Source organism: Mercurialis annua, linkage group LG3 (assembly GCF_937616625.2).
Source record: "Mercurialis annua linkage group LG3, ddMerAnnu1.2, whole genome shotgun sequence".
NCBI classification, from domain to species: Eukaryota; Viridiplantae; Streptophyta; class Magnoliopsida; order Malpighiales; family Euphorbiaceae; genus Mercurialis; species Mercurialis annua.
In genome coordinates, this window is record NC_065572.1 from 32,784,747 (window position 1) to 32,804,301 (window position 19,555).

Below are 19,555 nucleotides of genomic sequence, written 5' to 3' on the forward strand. Positions count from 1 at the left end.
TAACAATTCAAGCCAAACAGTTACAAACGTTACGGAACAAATCCAAACGTTTCCCCTTCATAGCCATTTAAGCCAAACGTTTACGAATGTTACGAAACAAAACCAAACGTTTCACCTTTTTAGCTATTTAAGCAGAACGTTTACAAACGTTACTAAACAAAACCAAACATTTCACCTTTTTAGCGATTTAAGACGAACGTTTACAAACATTACGAAACGAAACCAAACGTTTTGCCTTTTTAGCAATTTAAGCCAAATGTTTACAAACGTTACGAAAGAAATCCAAACGTTTCCCCTTTTTCGCAATTGAAGGCAAACGTTTATAAATATTACGAAACAAATCCAAAAGTTTCACCTTTTTAGCAATATAATCCAAACATTTACAAAAGTTACGAAACAAATGCAAGCGTTTATTTACCCTTTTTATCAATATAAGACAAACCTTTACAAACATTACGAAAAAAATCCAAATGTTTCACCTTTTTAGTGATTTAAGTCAAACGTTTACAAACGTCATGAAACAAACCCAAATGTTTCCCCATTTTTAGAAATTTAAGCCAGACGTTTACGAACGTTACGAAACAAATCCAAATGTTTCACCTTTTTAGCGACTTAAGCCAAACGTTTACAAACATTACTAAACATAGCCAAACATTTCACCTTTTTAGAGATTGAAGCCAAACGTTTACAAATGTTACGAAATAAATCCAAACGTGTCACCTTTTTAGCAATTTAAGACAAACTATTACAAACTTTACGAAACAAATCCAAATGTTTCACCTTTTTAACGATTTATGCCAAACGTTTACAAACGTCACGAAACAATACCAAACGTTTAAAACATTACAAAACAAATTAGAAAATTTCACATTTTTAGCGATTTAAGCCAAACATTTAAAAACATTACGAAACAAAACCAATCATTTACAAACATTACGAAACAAATCAAAACGTTTCCCCTTTTTAACAATTCAAGCCAAACAGTTACAAACGTTACGGAACAAATCCAAACGTTTCCCCTTCATAGCCATTTAAGCCAAACGTTTACGAATGTTACGAAACAAAACCAAACGTTTCACCTTTTTAGCTATTTAAGCAGAACGTTTACAAACGTTACTAAACAAAACCAAACATTTCACCTTTTTAGCGATTTAAGACGAACGTTTACAAACATTACGAAACGAAACCAAACGTTTCGCCTTTTTAGCAATTTAAGCCAAACGTTTACAAACGTTTCGAAAAAAATCCAAACATTTCACCTATTAAGCGATTTAAGCCGAACGTTTACAAACGCTACGAAACAAATATAAACATTTCACCTTTTTGTCAATTTAAGCCGAACGTTTACAAACGTTACTAAACAAAACCAAACCTTTACAAACATTATGGAACAAAAACAAACTTTTCTCATTTTTAGCAATTTAAGCCAAACATTTACAAACGTTACAAAACAAATCCAAACGTTTCACCTTTTTAGCGATTGAAGCCAAACATTTACATACGTTAAGAAACAAATCCAAACTTTTCCCCATTTTAGCAATTTAAGCCAAATGTTTATGAACGTTACGAAACAAAACCCAAACGATTACAAACATATCCAAATGTGTACAAACATTACAAAACAAATCCAAACGTTTCACCATTTTTAGCGATTTAAGCCAAACATTTACAAACGTCACAAAACAAATCCAAACATTTCACCTTTTTAGCGATTTAAGCCAAACGTTTACAAATGTTACGAAATAAATCCAAAGGTTTTCCAATTTTAGCGATTTAAACCAAACGTTTACAAACGTTACGAAACAAATCCAAACGTTTCCCCAATTTTGAGATTGAAGGCAAACGTTTACAAATATTACGAAACAAATCCAAAAGTTTCACCTTTTTAGCAACATAATCCAAACTTTTACAAACATTACGAAACAAATCCAAGCGTTTATTTCCCCTTTTTATCAATATAAGTCAAACGTTTACAAATGTTACGAAACAAATCCAAATGTTTTACCTTTTTAGCGATTTAAGTAAAACATTTACAAACGTTACGAAACAAATCCAAATGTTTCCCCATTTTAGTGATTTAAGCCAAACATTTAAAACGTTATGAAACAAATCTAAACGTTGCACCTTTTTAGCGATTTAAGCCAAACGTTTACAAACGTTACTAAACAAATCCAAATGTTTCACCTTTTTAGAGATTGAAGCCAAACGTTTACAAATCTTACGAAACAAATCCAAACGTTTCACCTTTTTAGCAATTTAAGGCAAACTATTATAAACTTTACGAAACAAATCCAAATGTTTCACCTTTTTAGCAATTTAAGCCAAACGTTTACAAACGTTACGAAACAATACCAAACGTTTAAAACATTGCAAAACAAATTAAAAAAATTCACATTTTTAGCGATTTAAGCAAAACATTTACAAACATTGCGAAACAAAACCAATCGTTTACAAACATTACGAAACAAATCAAAACGTTTCCCCTTTTTAGCAATTTAAGCCAAACATTTACAAACGTTACGGAACAAATCCAAATGTTTCCCCTTCATAGTGATTTAAGCCAAACGTTTAAGAATGTTACGAAACAAAACCAAACGTTTCCCCTTTTTAGCTATTTAAGCCGAACGTTTACAAACGTTACTAAACAAAACCAAACATTTTACCTTTTTAGCCATTTAAGCCAAACGTTTACAAACATTACGAAACAAACCCAAACGTTTCGCCTCTTTAGCAATTTAAGCCAAACGTTTACAAACGTTACAACAAAAATCCAAACATTTCACCTTTTTGGCGATTTATGGCAAACGTATACAAACATTACGTAACAAATCCAAATGTTTCACCTTTTAAGCGATTTAAAGCCAAACATTTACAAACGTTACGAAAAAAACCAAACGTTTCACATTTTTAGCAATTTAAGCCAAACGTTTACAAACGTTACGAAAACAATCCAAGCGTTTCACCTTTTTAGCAATTTAAACGAAACGTTTACAAACATTATCAAACAAATCCAAGAGGTTCACCTTTTTAGAAATTTAAGCCAAACGTTTACAAACGTTACGAAACAAATCCAAACGTTTCACCTTTATAGCGATATAAGCCAAACGTTTACAAACGTTACCAAACAAATCCAAACGTTTCACCTTTTTAGCGATTTAAGCCAAACGTTTACAAACGTTACGAAACAAATCCAAATGTTTCACCTTTTAGCTATTTAAGCCAAACGTCAAAAAACGTTACGAAAAAAAACCAAACGTTTAAAATGTTACGAAGCAAATCCAAACGTTTTACCTTTTTAGCGATTTAATCCAAACTTTTAGAAACGATACAAAACAAATCCAAACGTTTCACCTTTTTAGCGATTTAAGCCAAACGTTTACAATCGGTACGAAACAAATCCAAAAGTTTCCCCTTTTTAGCGATTTAAGCCAAACGTTTACAAACGCTACGAAATCAATCTAAATGTTTCCCCTTTTTAGCAGTATAAGCCAAACGTTTACAAACGTTACGAAATAAATCCAAACGTTTCATCTTTTTAACGATTTAAGACAAACATTTGCAAATGTTACGAAACAAATCCAAACGTTTAACCTTTTTAGCGATTTAAGCCGAACATTTACACACGTTATGAAACCAATTCAAACGTTTCACCTTTTTAGCGATTTAAGGCGAACGTTTCCAAACGTTACGAAACAAATCCAAACACTTCCCCTATTTAGCGTTGAAAGCCAAACATTTACAAACGTTACGACACAAATCCAAACGTTTCACATTTTTAGCGATTATAACCAAACCTTTACAAACGTTACGAAACAAATTCAAATGTTTCTCATATTTAACAATTTAAGCCAAACGTTTACAAAATTTACGAAACAAAACCAAGAGTTTCACCTTTTTAGCAATTTAAGCCAAACGTTTACAAACGTTACGAAACAAATCCAAACGTTTCATATTTTTAGCGATTTAAGCCAAACGTTTACAAACGGTACGAAAGAAATCCAAACGTTTCACCTTTTTAGCGATTTAAGCCAAACGTTTACAAACGCTACGAAACAAATCCAAACGTTTCACCTTTTTAGCGATTTATGCCAAACGTTTACAAACGTTAAGAAACAAATCCAAATGTTTCCCCATTTTAGCGATTTAACCAAACGTTTAAAACGTTTCAAAACAAATCCAAACATTTCACCTTTTTAGCGATTTATGCCAAACGTTTACAAAATTTACGAACAAATCCAAACGTTTCACCTTTTTATCGATTTAAGCCAAACGTTTACAAACGTTACGAAACAAATCCAAACGTTTCACCTTTTTAGCAATTTAAGCCAAATGTATACAAACTTTACGAAACAAATCAAAACGTTTCACCTTTTAGCGATTTAAGCCAAACGTTTACAAATGTTGGGAAACAAATCCAAATGTTTCTCATATTTAATAATTTAAGCCAAACGTTACGAAACAAAACCAAGTGTTTCACCTTTTCAGCAATTTAAGCCAAACGTTAACAAACGTTACGAAACAAATCCAAACGTTTCACCTTTTTATCGATTTAAGCCAAACGTGTCACCTTTTTAGCGATTTAAGCCAAACATTTATAAACGTTAAAACCAAACTTTCAAAACGTTACGAAACGAATCCAAACGTTTAGAAAAGTTAAAAAACAACACCAAATGTTTCCCCATTTTAGCAATTTAAACCAAACGTTTACAAACATTACGAAACAAAACCAAACGATGCTAAACGTTACGAACCAAATCCAAACGTTTCACATTTTTAGTGATTTAAGCCAAACATTTACAAACGTTACGAAACAAATCCGAACGTTTCACCATTTTAGTGATTGAAGCCTAACATTTACAAACGATATGAAAAAAATCCAAACGTTTCGAAACAAATTTAAAACGTTTAAAACGTTACGAAACAAATCCAACCGTTTCACGTTTTTAGCAAATTAAGCCGAACGTTAACAAAGGTTACAAAACAAATCCAAATGTTTCACCTTTTCAATAATTTAAGCCAAACGTTTACAAACGTTACAAAACTAATCAAAACGTTTAAAATGTTAAGAAACTCTTATTAGCATTTTAAGCCAAATGTTTACAAACCTTACGAAACAAATCCAAACGCTTCACCTCTTTAGCGATATAAAACAAATGTTTACAAACGTTATGAAACAAATTCAAACGTTTCACCTTTTTAGTGATTTAAGCCAAATGTTTGGAAACGTAACCAAACAAAACCAAACATTTTACCTTTTTAATGATTTAAGCCAAATATTTACAAACGTTACGAAACAAATCCAAAAGTTTCACCTTTTTAGCGATTTAAGCCAAACATTTACAAATTTTACGAAACAAATCTAAACGTTTCCCCTTTTTATCTATTTAAGCCAAAAGTTTATAAACGTTACGAAACAAATCCAAGCGTTTCACCTTTTTTGCGATTTAAGCCAAACGTTTCAAAACGTTACGAAACAAATCCAAACGTTCCTGCTTTTTAGCGAATTAAGCCAAACGTTTACAAACTTTATGAAACAAATCCAAATGTTTCACCTTTTTAGCGATTTAAGCCAAACGTTTACAAACGTTACGAAACAAAACAAGACGTTTCACCTTTTTTACGATTTAAGTCAAACGTTTACAAACATTACGAAACAAAACAGGACGTTTCACCTTATTAGCGATTTAAGCCAAACATTTACAAACATTACGAAACAAATCCAAACCTTTCACCTTTTAGCGATTTAAGCCAAACGTTTACAAACGTTATGAAACAAATCCAAACGTTTCACATATTTAACAATTTAAGCCAAACTTTTACAAACGTTATGAAATAAAACCAAGTGTTTACAAACAGTACGAAACAAAACAGGACGTTTCACCTTTTTTAGCGATATAAGCCAAACGTTTACAAACATTACGAAACAAAACATGACGTTTATCCTTTTTTAGAATTAAAGCCAAACGTTTACAAACATTACGATATGAAATCAAACGTTTAAAACGTTACGAAACAAATCCAAACATTTCACCTTTTTAGCGATTTAAGCTAAACGTTACAAACGCTACGAAACAAATCCAAAAGTTTCACCTTTTTAGCAATTTAAGCCAAACGTTTACAAACGTTTCCAAACGTTACGAAACAAATCCAAGCGTTTCACCTTTTTTAGCAATATAAGACAAACATTTACAAAAGTTGCGATACAAATCCAATTATTTCACATTTTTAGCGATTTAAGCCAAACCTTTACAAAATGTTACGAAACAAATCCAAACGTTTCGCCTTTTAAGCAATTTAAGCCAATCGTTTACAAACGTTACAAAAACAAATCTAAACGTTTCCCCATTTTAGCGATTTAAGCCAAACGTTTAAAAAGTTACGAAACAAATCCAAACGTTTTACCTTTTTAGCAATTTATGCCAAACGTTTACAAACGTTACGAAACAAATCCAAACATTTCACATTTTTAGCGATTGAAGCCAAACAAATCCAAATGTTAAGAAACAAATCTAAACGTTTCACATTTTTGGCAATATTAGCCAAACATTTACAAAAGTTACAAAACAAAAACCAAGTGTTTCACGTTTTTTGCAATTTAAGCCAAACGTTTACAAACGTTACGAAACAAATCCAAGCGTTTCACCTTTTTAGCAATTTAAACCAAACGTTTACAAACGTTATCAAACAAATCCAAGAGGTTCACCTTTTTAGAAATTTAAGCCAAACGTTTACAAACATTAGGAAACAAATCCAAACGTTTCACCTTTATAGCGATATAAGCCAAACGTTTACAAACGTTACCATACAAATCCAAACGTTTCACCTTTTTAGCGATTTAAGCCAAACGTTTACAAACGTTACGAAACAAATCCAAACGTTTCACCTTTTAGCTATTTAAGCCAAACGTCAAAAAACGTTACGAAAAAAACCAAACGTTTAAAATGTTACGAAACAAATCCAAACGTTTTACCGTTTTAGCTATTTAATCAAAACTTTTAGAAACGATACAAAACAAATCCAAACGTTTCATCTTTTTAGCGATTTAAGCCAAACGTTTACAAACGTTACGAAATAAATCCAAACGTTTCACCTTTTTAACGATTTAAGACAAACGTTTGCAAACGTTACGAAACAAATCCAAACGTTTAACCTTTTTAGCGATTTAAGCCAAACATTTACACACGTTATGAAACAAATTCAAACGTTTCACCTTTTTAGCGATTTAAGGCGAACGTTTCCAAACGTTACGAAACAAATCCAAACACTTCCCCTATTTAGCGTTGAAAGCCAAACATTTACAAACGTTAAGACACAAATCCAAAGGTTTCACATTTTTAGCGATTGAAACCAAATCTTTACAAACGTTACGAAACAAATTCAAATGTTTCTCATATTTAACAATTTAAGCCAAACGTTTACAAAATTTACGAAACAAAACCAAGAGTTTCAACTTTTTAGCAATTTAAGCCAAACGTTTACAAACGTTACGAAACAAATCCAAACGTTTCCTATTTTTAGCGATTTAAGCCAAACGTTTACAAACGGTACGAAAGAAATCCAAACGTTTCACCTTTTTAGCGATTTAAGCCAAACATTTACAAACGCTACGAAACAAATCCAAACGTTTCACCTTTTTAGCGATTTAAGCCAAACGTTTACAAACGTTAAGAAACAAATCCAAATGTTTCCCCATTTTAGCGATTTAACCAAACGTTTAAAACTTTTCAAAACAAATCCAAACATTTCACCTTTTTAGCGATTTATGCCAAACGTTTACAAACATTACGAACAAATCCAAACGTTTCACCTTTTTAGCGATTTAAGCCAAACGTTTACAAACGTTACGAAACAAATCCAAACGTTTCACCTTTTTAGCAATTTAAGCCAAATGTATACAAACCTTACGAAAAAAATCAAAACGTGTCACCTTTTAGCGATTTAAGCCAAACGTTTACAAATGTTGGGAAACAAATCCAAACGTTTCTTATATTTAATAATTTAAGCCAAACGTATACAAAGGTTACGAAACAAAACCAAGTGTTTCACCTTTTCAGCAATTTAAGCCAAACGTTCACAAACGTTATGAAACAAATCCGAGCGTTTCACCTTTTCATCGATTTAAGCCAAACGTTTCACCTTTTTAGCGATTTAAGTCATACGTTAATAAACGTTAAAACCAAACTTTCAAAACGTTACTAAACAAATCCAATCGTTTACAAAAGTTACAAAACAACAACAAATGTTTCCCCATTTTAGCAATTTAAACCAAACGTTTACAAACGTTACAAAACAAAACCAAACGATGCTAAACGTTACGAAACAAATCCAAACGTTTCCCATTTTTAGTGATTTAAGCCAAACGTTTACAAACTTTACGAAACAAATCCGAACGTTTCACCATTTTATTGATTGAAGCCTAACATTTAAAAACGTTATGAAAAAAATCCAAACGTTTCGAAACAAATTTAAAACGTTACAAACAAATCCAACCGTTTCACGTTTTTAGCAATTTAAGCCGAACGTTAACAAAGGTTACAAAACAAATCCAAATGTTTCACCTTTTCAATAATTTAAGCCAAACGTTTACAAACATTAGAAAACTAATCAAAACGTTTAAAATGTTAAGAAACCCTTATTAGCATTTTAAGCCAAATGTTTACAAACCTTACGAAACAAATCCAAACGTTTCACCTCTTTAGCGATATAAAACAAATGTTTACAAACGTTACGAAACAAATTCAAACGTTTCACCTTTTTAGTGATTTAAGCCAAATGTTTACAAACGTAACAAAATTAAACCAAACATTTTACCTTTTTAATGATTTAAGCCAAATATTTACAAACGTTACGAAACAAATCCAAAAGTTTCACCTTTTTAGCGATTTAAGCCAAACATTTACAAATGTTACGAAACAAATCTAAACATTTCCCCTTTTTATCTATTTAAGCCAAAAGTTTATAAACTTTACGAAACAAATCCAAGCGTTTCACCTTTTTTGCGATTTAAGCCAAACGTTTCAAAACGTTACGAAACAAATCCAAACGTTCCTGCTTTTTAGCGAATTAAGCCAAACGTTTACAAACTTTATGAAACAAATCCAAACGTTTCACCTTTTTAGCAATTTAAGCCAAACGTTTACAAACGTTACGAAACAAAACAGGACGTTTCACCTTTTTTACGATTTAAGTCAAACGTTTACAAATATTACGAAACAAAACAGGACGTTTCACCTTATTAGCGATTTAAGCCAAACATTTACAAACATTACGAAACAAATCCAAATGTTTCACCTATTAGCGATTTAAGCCAAACGTTTACAATCGTTATGAAACAAATCCAAACGTTTCCCATATTTAACAATTTAAGCCAAACGTTTACAAACGTTATGAAATGAAACAAAGTGTTTACAAACATTACGAAACAAAACAGGACGTTTCACCTTTTTTAGCGATATAAGCCAAACGTTTACAAACATTACGAAACAAAACATGACGTTTATCCTTTTTTAGAATTTAAGCCAAACGTTTACAAACATTACGATATGAAATCAAACGTTTAAAACGTTACGAAACAAATCCAAACATTTCACCTTTTTAGCGATTTAAGCTAAACGTTACAAACGCTACGAAACAAATCCAAACGTTTCACCTTTTTAGCAATTTAAGCCAAACGTTTACAAACGTTTCCAAACGTTACGAAACAAATCCAAACGTTTCACCTTTTTTAGCAATATAAGACAAACGTTTACAAAAGTTGCGATACAAATCCAATTATTTCACATTTTTAGCGATTTAAGCCAAACCTTTACAAAATGTTACGAAACAAATCCAAACGTTTCGCCTTTTAAGCAATTAAAGCCAAACGTTTACAAACGTTATAAAACAAAACTAAACGTTTTCCCATTTTAGCGATTTAAGCCAAATGATTAAAAAGTTACAAAACAAATCCAAACGTTTTACCTTTTTAGCAATTTATGCCAAACGTTTACAAACGTTACGAAACAAATCCAAACATTTCACATTTTTAGCGATTGAAGCCAAACAAATCCAAACGTTAAGAAACAAATCTAAATGTTTCACATTTTTAGCAATATAAGCCAAACATTTACAAAATTTGCAAAACAAAAACCAAGAGTTTAAATTTTTTTGCAATATAAGCCAAACGTTTACAAACGTTACGAAACAAATCCAAGCGTTTCACCTTTTTAGCAATTTAAACCAAACGTTTAAAAACATTATCAAACAAATCCAAGAGTTTCACCTTTTTAGCAATTTAAGCCAAACGTTTACAAACATTAGGAAACAAATCCAAACATTTTACCTTTATAGCGAATTAAGCCAAACGTTTACAAACGCTACGAAACAAATCCAAACGTTTCACCTTTTTAGCGATTTAAGCCAAACGTTTACAAACGTTACGAAAAAAATCCAAACGTTTCACCTTATAGCGATTTTAGCCAAATGTCGAAAAACGTTACGAAAAAAACCAAACGTTTAAAATGTTACGAAACAAATCCAAACGTTTCACCTTTTTAGCGATTTAAGCCAAACTTTTAGAAATAATACAAAACAAATCCAAACGTTTCTTCTTTTTAGCGATTTAAGCCAAACGTTTACAATCGGTACGAGAAAATCTAAACGTTTCCCCTTTTTAGCGATTTAAGCCAAATGTTTACAAACGCTACGAAATCAATCTAAACGTTTCACCTTTTTAGCAATATTAGCCAAACGTTTACAAACGTTATGAAATAAATCCAAACGTTTCACCTTTTTAGCGATTTAAGACAAACATTTGCAAACGTTACGAAAGAAATCCAAACGTTTAACCTTTTTAGCGATTTAAGCCGAACGTTTACACACGTTACGAAACAAATTCAAACGTTTCACATTTTTTGCGATTTAAGCCGAACGTTTCCAAACGGTACGAAACAAATCCAAACGATTCCCCTTTTTAGCGATGAAAGCCAAACGTTTACAAACGTTACGAAACAAATCCAAACATCTCACATTTTTAGCGATTGAAACCAAACCTTTACAAACGTTAAGAAACAAATTCAAATGTTTCTAATATTTAACAATTTAAGCCAAACGTTTACAAAATTTACGAAACAAAACCAAGAGTTTCACCTTTTTAGCAATTTAAGCCAAACGTTTACAAACGTTACGAAACAAATCCAAACGTTTCCCATTTTTAGCAATTTTAAGCCAAACGTTTACAAACGGTACGAAAGAAATCCAAACGTTTCCCCTTTTTAGCGATTTAAGCCAAACGTTTACAAACGCTACGAAACAAATCCAAACGTTTCATCTTTTTAGCGATTTAAGCCAAACGTTTACAAACGTTAAGAAACAAATCCAAATGTTTCCCCATTTTAGCGATTTAAGCCAAACGTTTAAAACGTTACAAAACAAATCCAAACATTTCACCTTTTTAGCGATTTATGCCAAACGTTTACAAACGTTACGAACAAATCCAAACGTTTCCCCTTATAAGCGATTTAAGCCAAACGTTTACAAACGTTACGAAATAAATCCAAATGTTTCACCTTTTCAGCAATTTAAGCCAAATGTATACAAACTTTACGAAACAAATCAAAATGTTTCACCTATTAGCGATTTAAGCCAAACGTTTACAAACGTTGGGAAACAAATCCAAACGTTTCTCATATTTAATAATTTAAGCCAAACGTTTACAAACGTTACGAAACAAAACCAAGTGTTTCACCTTTTTAGCAATTTAAGCCAAACGTTAACAAACGTTACGAACAAATCCAAACGTTTCACCTTTTTATCGATTTAAGCCAAACGTTTCACCTTTTTAGCGATTTAAGCCAAACGTTTATAAACGTTAAAACCAAACTTTCAAAACGTTACGAAACGAATCCAAACGTTTACAAAAGCTACAAAACAATACCAAACGTTTCCCCATTTTAGGGATTTAAGGCAAACGTTTATAAACGTTACGAAACAAAACCAAACGATGGTAAACGTTATGAAACAAATCCATTTGTTTAACATTTTTAGTGATCTAAGCCAAACGTTACGAAAAAAATCCAAACGTTTCGCCATTTTAGTGATTGAAGCGAAACATTTACAAACGCTATGAAAAATATCCAAACGTTTCGAAACAAATCAAAAGGTTTAAAACGCTACGAAACAAATCTAGTCGTTTCACCTTTTTAGCAATTTAAGCCGAACATTTACAAAGGTTACAAAACAAATCCAAATATTTCACCTTTTCAGTAATTTAAGCCAAACGTTTACAAACGTTACGAAACTAATCAAAACGTTTAAAATGTTAAGAAACCCTTTTTAGCATTTTAAGCCAAATGTATACAAACGTTACGAAACAAATCCAAACGTTTCTTCTCTTTAGTGATATAAAACAAACGTTTACAAACGTTACGAAACAAATCCAAACGTTTGACCTTTTTTAGTGATTTAAGCCAAACGTTTACAAATGTAACAAAACAAAACCAAACTGTAACACCTCGTATTTTTTCGGCTTGTTACGATGAGTTTTTCAATGTGTTTTGGGTTAATGTTTGGTGGTTTAGTTCCTTGGAACTTTGGTTTAGGTTGCACAATAGTTATTTCGATGTTTGGGCTTGTTTTGAGTGTGGTTCGGGCCGTGTGGATCGACCTTGGGCTTAAGGCCCAGAAAATCAATAATTTTGGAAGCAGGGGGTGTATCACGGGCGTGACAGGAGCATCACGGTCGTGATACACCATCACGGGCGCGATTCAGTCATCTCGGGCGCGACGCGGCACTGTAGGGTTCGCTGTTTTGTTATAAATAGCTCCTTAACTCGATTCTTTCAGCCCTTTTTCATCCTATCAGACCTAATGCGACCCTACACTCAGATAAACCCTATTTTTATCATTCCTTTATGATCCTTGATGGTTTTTAACAATTGATTGGTGATTGTTTATCCGTTTTGCGATTTCTACGCGTTTTGCTTGTGGTGTTCTTCGTTGGTGTGATTGTGACTCTTGTTGCTTCTGGTCCAGACCCTTACCTAGGGTTTAATACTTATATAATCTTGTTATTCTCCATTCTAAGGTAATTATTTCCATCTCTTATGTATTGGTGAATCGTTGTCTTGTGTTTTGCGTAGAATTGCATGATTTAGGGTGTTTTGGAGTTTGGAACTTTATGATTAATGGTCTGAGATTTATGATTTGAATATTATGTTTTAAATGGAGTTTAATATGATTATAATATGATGTATCATGATTGGAATTGGATTTGCATGATTTAAACAACGAATTGGCTAATTCTAGGTTTGTATGAAATTGATTCGTTTAGTGATTTGTTAAAGTGTTGAATCTGAGTTATTTGGGATATTATGTGGTTATACTACAATAGCTAATGATCTTATGAGTTAGGATCTTGAAGTGAGATTTGGGTTTGATCTATGTTGTAAAAATCTCTACGATTTGCGAAATTGATAATTTTACGAAAGTTAAACGCTACGATTGCAAATTGGTTTTCAAATGCTATACCTACTGATCTAATATTTTCTATATGATGTTTTGATGTTTTTAAATCAGTAGTAACATACTTTGGTTCATCGATTGTTGGTTTTGAATCGTTTGGCTAGTTTAGGCAATTTTCGGCAAATTGCCAAATTTGATTATTTGAGTGCTTTGCCTTAATATTGGTTTTGATCAAATTGTTAATGGATGTAAATACGTTTTATAAACTATTTTGGACATTTATAAAATGTTAGTTTTATCTTATGTTGTTTGGTAATCGATGGTTGAAATGGTATATAAGTTATGGTCAATTTTACAAAGGTGTTATGTATAAGTTAATATTTCAGATTTAAGTTTAAACCTTTAAAAGGTGTTTAAATCCAATTGATTTCATTTAAGGTGACATTTTTAAGTGATGTATACTTTGGGTGAAACTTGCCAAGTGTTGGCAAGCTATGTGGCTTATTGCTTTTAAGGTTGGCATTGTTAAGCTAGGGATTGAGTTCTTACTTTCAAATGACTTTGGTTTTATTTAAGGATTGGTTTTAAACTCTGGTTTTCACTTTGGCTTATGGTTGGGTCGGGTTAGACTTGGGTCGCCCGACTTGTTGTGTTGAGCTATACTGCAGTTAAGGCTAACACATTACTTTGGAAAACTCTTTGGTTTAAAAGAACTATTTAAGTTATGGAAAGGACTTCTGTTTTGCTTTTAAGGATAAGAACTCATCTAAGCTAACTTGCCTAAATTGTTTAAAGTGAATGATATGAATTCTTTGGTTTGTTTGGTACATGGATGTTTACCTTACTTGGGTTGTACTTTAGTTGTGTTCAAGATGCTAGTCCTATGTGGAGTTTAGTATTCTTAGAGTTAGGGATTGTTCGGATTTTGACTTATATATGTTTTAGACCCGTCCACTGCTCGTGCTTCGGAGTCTACGCAGGGTTAGCTGTTTGCCAAGTTTCACGTGGACAAGCAAGCAGTGAGTTTGTGCTTACTATTTACCGCTTTATTAAGTAAATTGTTATTTTAATATTAAATATATATATTGTACGTATATTTCGAACTGTTTTTATATTATGACTTCTAGTTGGAACATGCTACCTAATGGGCATCATTAGGACTGCGTGCGCACCGGTAATGATCTGGGAAAGGTAATTATGGTAATGTGGTAACTCGGTGTGAGCATAGCTCTCGGGACCAAGTAGAGTAACTCGGTGTAGCTCAGCTCTCGGGACTCTGGTATAAGTGTGGTCAGTGGTAACTCGGTGTAGCTCAGCTCTCGGGACCAGACCTGTTGGATTATGTTTATTATTTAGAATTGTGGATTAGGGTTCCAACTATTATTCGTAATATCGTATTTAAACGTTTTAAACGGTTTCAAAGGTTTTCCACTTAATAAATGTAGATAGTGGTATAAACTCATCTCAGTATATCTGACCCCGTTGTTTTCCCAATTTTCCCCAGGGTTATGATCTGAGAGAGTCTGGTGATCTCCGCATTTACTTTTCCTCGGAGGTTTCTTTTATTTTTAATAAAACTATAAACTGTTTTATTCTTAGACCGCAGTAGTAACTAGACGTCTTTATTATTATTATATTTTTGTCGGATTGGTTCGACTGGTTTTATTTCTTTGGCATGTTATATTATTTACATTGGTTGATGATAAACCTATTTTAGGCTCGGGATTGAATAAGCATGTTATATAAACTGTTGAATATTATAACTGTTAGTTTTAGGCTGAAGTCTCGGTTGCCCCCGAGCATTGGTTTTCTGCAGGTTTATGTGTTTATGTGATATATGGAAGGCTAGCTACGGGTTTCGGTACTACATCACCCATACCCTAGCGCCGGTTGCGATTCATGAAAATGGGTCGTGACAAACTTGGTATCAGAGCTTTGGTTTCAAACCAAGGCCATTTTGCATGTTATGTGTTTACTGCTTAAAGGCATGTTAAGTGCTGTTGTTGTGTCATAGGATCTACTGCGGAATTAGGATTCAAGTCTTGTCTTTAAAACGTCATCTTTTGGTTTTCAAAACTTTCTACCTTCACCTATAGGAATGTTGAGTGTCGGTCTTATGTGTTACTGATGCTTTACTTTGGAATGTTTATTGCTTATACATTGGGTGATTTGTTGGCTGTTGTACCATATATGAGATATACTTTCGGTGATGTTTTGTTGGTGTTGTACCTTATATGGTGTTTACTTCGGGTGATGCTTTGTTGGCTGTTGTGCCCTATATGATGTTTACCTTGGGTGATTAGTTGTTGGCTTTTACGCCTTTGGATGATTTTGATTATAATTTGATTGCTTTCACCTAGTTGGTGAGTACAGTTTGGTTTGGTTGTGTTATTGAGTGCTAAATACGTTGGCACGTACTATGATACGTTAGGCGTTGGCCTTGTGTGGTTTCTAAAAGATTTCGTGTCAAATCTTTAAGCATGTTTTGTGGGTTTATGCTGTTTGACCGCACGATGGTTTTATAGTTTTATTAAGAAAATTATTTTGATTTGGTTTTTATTTTGACACGAGGGCCGGATGAGCGGTCTGGTCATAGTACATTGAAAAATGTGATTTTTGGTTACTTTGCAAGTAAAATGAGTTTCTCGTATCTTAGAATGTTACGTTAGACTTGGTGTTGACAAACGGTTGTTTTTAAAATAATATTATTTATGAGCTTTTCCCACCGTATTGAGAATTTAATATTTTTGGCTGTTATTTTACCATGTTGTGGTATGTCGACGTTTGAAGCGTCGTTTGGTCATATATTTGGTAATTATGTTTGGCTTGCTTAGGTGTTTACAAAATGATTGTTTGAGATCAAAGATTTTCTCACTTAAGATTTTGAGTTGATTTCGATTCTTGGGTTGCTTGAGCTCTTATTTTGAAAAGGTTGACATTGTTTTTTTTTAATTTTATTTAAAAGACTTTTTCCGGATTTATAAATATTTTGAATAAGTTTTAAAAATGGTGGTTTTGGGATTGACTTAGGTCACCCAAATTTGGGAGTTGAGCTTGGTAGTTGTAATGACTCGGCTAACTAGATGGTTTTATGGATTGAGATACTTTGGAAATTTTAAAGCAATTGTTTAATTGAGGAGATATTTTCGGATATTGATTTTGCTTTTAACCGTGGGGCTCAACTAAAATTTGGAAGTCTTCTGGTTGACTTTAAACTTCAAAATGAATTTTGATACGTACTTTTAAAAGATGATATATTATAGGTTTATTTTGTTACGGAGATTCGAAATTTATTGTATCATGTCTTGATTCGTCCTTTAAGTACGTTTGGGTTATTGTGCTTAATGGCGTGCTTGGGAGGTTTATGGTTTGTATACCTCACATGTTTGGTTGAACTATGTTAATTGTTTTTGTTTTATCTCTTCGTGCGGAGTAGCACGTGAGATGAATTATTTCACGTGGTCATGGTTGGCTTACCTTGGTGTATGGTTTTATTTTATGAGTAGGACCTTCATTTAGACCCTGTGTTGCTTTAGTTTCGGTTTTGGATTATGCTGGGTTTGGTGTGTTATTTTGTGGATTTGAGATTTTGGGGTTTCGATATGAGTAAGATGAAGAAAGTGTTTCTTTGGTGGTTTTTGATTATCTTGGACAAAGATGTTGGAAATTCTTATTCGAAGAGATAGATCGGTGTATTAATACACTGGCGTTTTTCATCCAGATTGGATGATGCGATGCGGGAACTGGTGGTTTGTTTTGTAGAAACGTAGGTGATATATTGTTTTTCCTTGAGTTAAGTTTAAGCTTAGTGAAAGTTTTTGTCGCATAAGAGATTTTATAGTAGTTATCGGTTTGAATTGTTATGTTAGTATCTCATGATTTGGTAGATTGCAAGTAAGGATTGAGAAATGTTTTTGAGGTTATCGAGTGCACATCTCACAGAGTGAAACGTCTAGCAAATGTTTTATTAATAAACTGATTTCAAATGAAACTTATTGAAAGTATTTGAAATGTTTTTATCACGTAATTGTGCCCAGACATATCATGAACATGCATTTTTGTATGTCACGAATAGGGGATTTCATTGAGCACTAAGTATGTTCACTAAATAATAAGAAGATAAGTAATTTGTACATGCATAATAGTACATGCATTACGTGCATTGAAATGGTTAGAGTTGGATGCAACTATTTGGGGATGAAAGGTGTCATCACCCTGGCGCACAATTATGTAAAATGGATTTCGGGAATAAAGAATTTTTGAGAAAAATGTTTTGAAACGAACTCGCGAGTCACTTTGGGATAAATATATTAATAAGGTTGGATTTCAAATGATTTTGAAACTGTTACTGAAGGGTAGCTAGACAAAATACTCTGTGATGATGGTGGTGAATTGAGGATGATTATGTTATGAGTGATTGGTTTGTTGTATAACAAATTTTGTACTTGGTAGGGAGTAAGAATGAATATAACATTGCACTCGAGTTATTATTATAATAAGTATGATAGGATTTTGAGGTCGGTTTGGAAGGCCTTTGTGTTAGCTTACGATTTATGAATTGAGGTTATTAGATTAAGGGATTTGGTTATGCTCGACGTGTGTGTTTACGCCGTGATTTTAAAGGAAGTTTGTTTTTACATATTCGTTTTTGTATAATGTTTTGGTATACTCGTATAAAAATATTGTGTGAAAAAAAAAAGGATTTTCTTTACAAATATTTTCTATTTTGACAAAAGGATAAATTTTTATCAAGCATTGATTTAAAGAGAATAAAAATTTTGTTAGTTGAACTATTTTATATATTTGCAAACTTATATTGAAACTAAGGTGTAACTCCGGAATTTAAAATACGGATATTTTGAAAATGTTGATGTGTTCACAAATTGGAGGTTTTTCCAATAGTAAAAGTATTTTGATTTTAAATATAAAAGGAGTTATAAGATATTAAAATCTTTTGAAGAGAAGTGGGAAGTTGTAATGTTTAGTGATTTGAACTATTTCCCTATAAGTTTGGTTTTGAGCATAACCAATGACCCGATTACAGCGAATGTGATCTAGGTGATCTCTTCTTAGCAAGGTTACAGTAATTTTTGGTGAAACAATTTTGAGAATTTTAGTTTGGTTCGGATTTATGAGCTAGTTGATTTGAGAATCGCGATGGGTAGGTTTCGACAACAAAGGTTGGTTGGTCAATACTGATTGTGAATTTTTGTTGTAAAAAAATTTGATTTCGCTTCATCTAATTGTTGAACCTTTTGTGTGCGGCATAAAAATTTGGTTTGTGTAAAAAAAAATTGTATGTATGTTGGTGTTATTTACTTTGGGTAACTTCGGGCTGTATGTTTTCTTATTGTATGAGTGGAAGGATCTTTCTGAATTAGTCGGTTTGTATGTAACTTGGAGATTCGTTATCATAGGTTAAAGTGATTTATTCTTTGAAATATCAGTATGTGAGTATGTGTTTATTGATTCGTTAAGGTTGATGGTCTTGTCGAGCTTAGTCCTTGTCGTGTGCACAACTCGAATTTCATGATGTTTTAAAGTTGGCTGATTTATATTGGCGAGAACCTTATCTAGTTAATTTTGGACTAGACCGTTCATTTGATATAACGAGTTATTTATATCTTTGATATGGGATAATAGGCGTAGAGATGTTAAGTAGGTGGCGAGGATTGCATGATGTTATTAATGGGGATTTCGAGGTTTTCATTTGAAGTGTTAGATTTTGGTATTGTAAGAATTGCGATTTGAGTTTCGGGCTTGTCCTTGCACCTTGTCAAGGTTGTCTTGATTGCTGTTAGAACTCGAACGAGTTTAGTAACCTTCCTTGTGAGCATGTTTAAGGTTTATTGTTGAATAATCTTGGAGGTTTATATTTTGTTTAATCAAGTAATAGTTGGAGTATTGAACTGTTGAATTTATGATTTTGCGCATACGTGGTGTGGAAATTTGAGTTGTTGTTTTATGTAAGTGGTGATTTGAGTTATCATTCGAGGTACAACGTGTCGAGTTGTGGATATGCAAGTGCGTAGGTTGATGAGTGGAGGAATGCCTATGGTTTGAGTTTTATTCGGTTATATAGTTGGGGAGTATACGTAGGGGACGAAGTCCATTA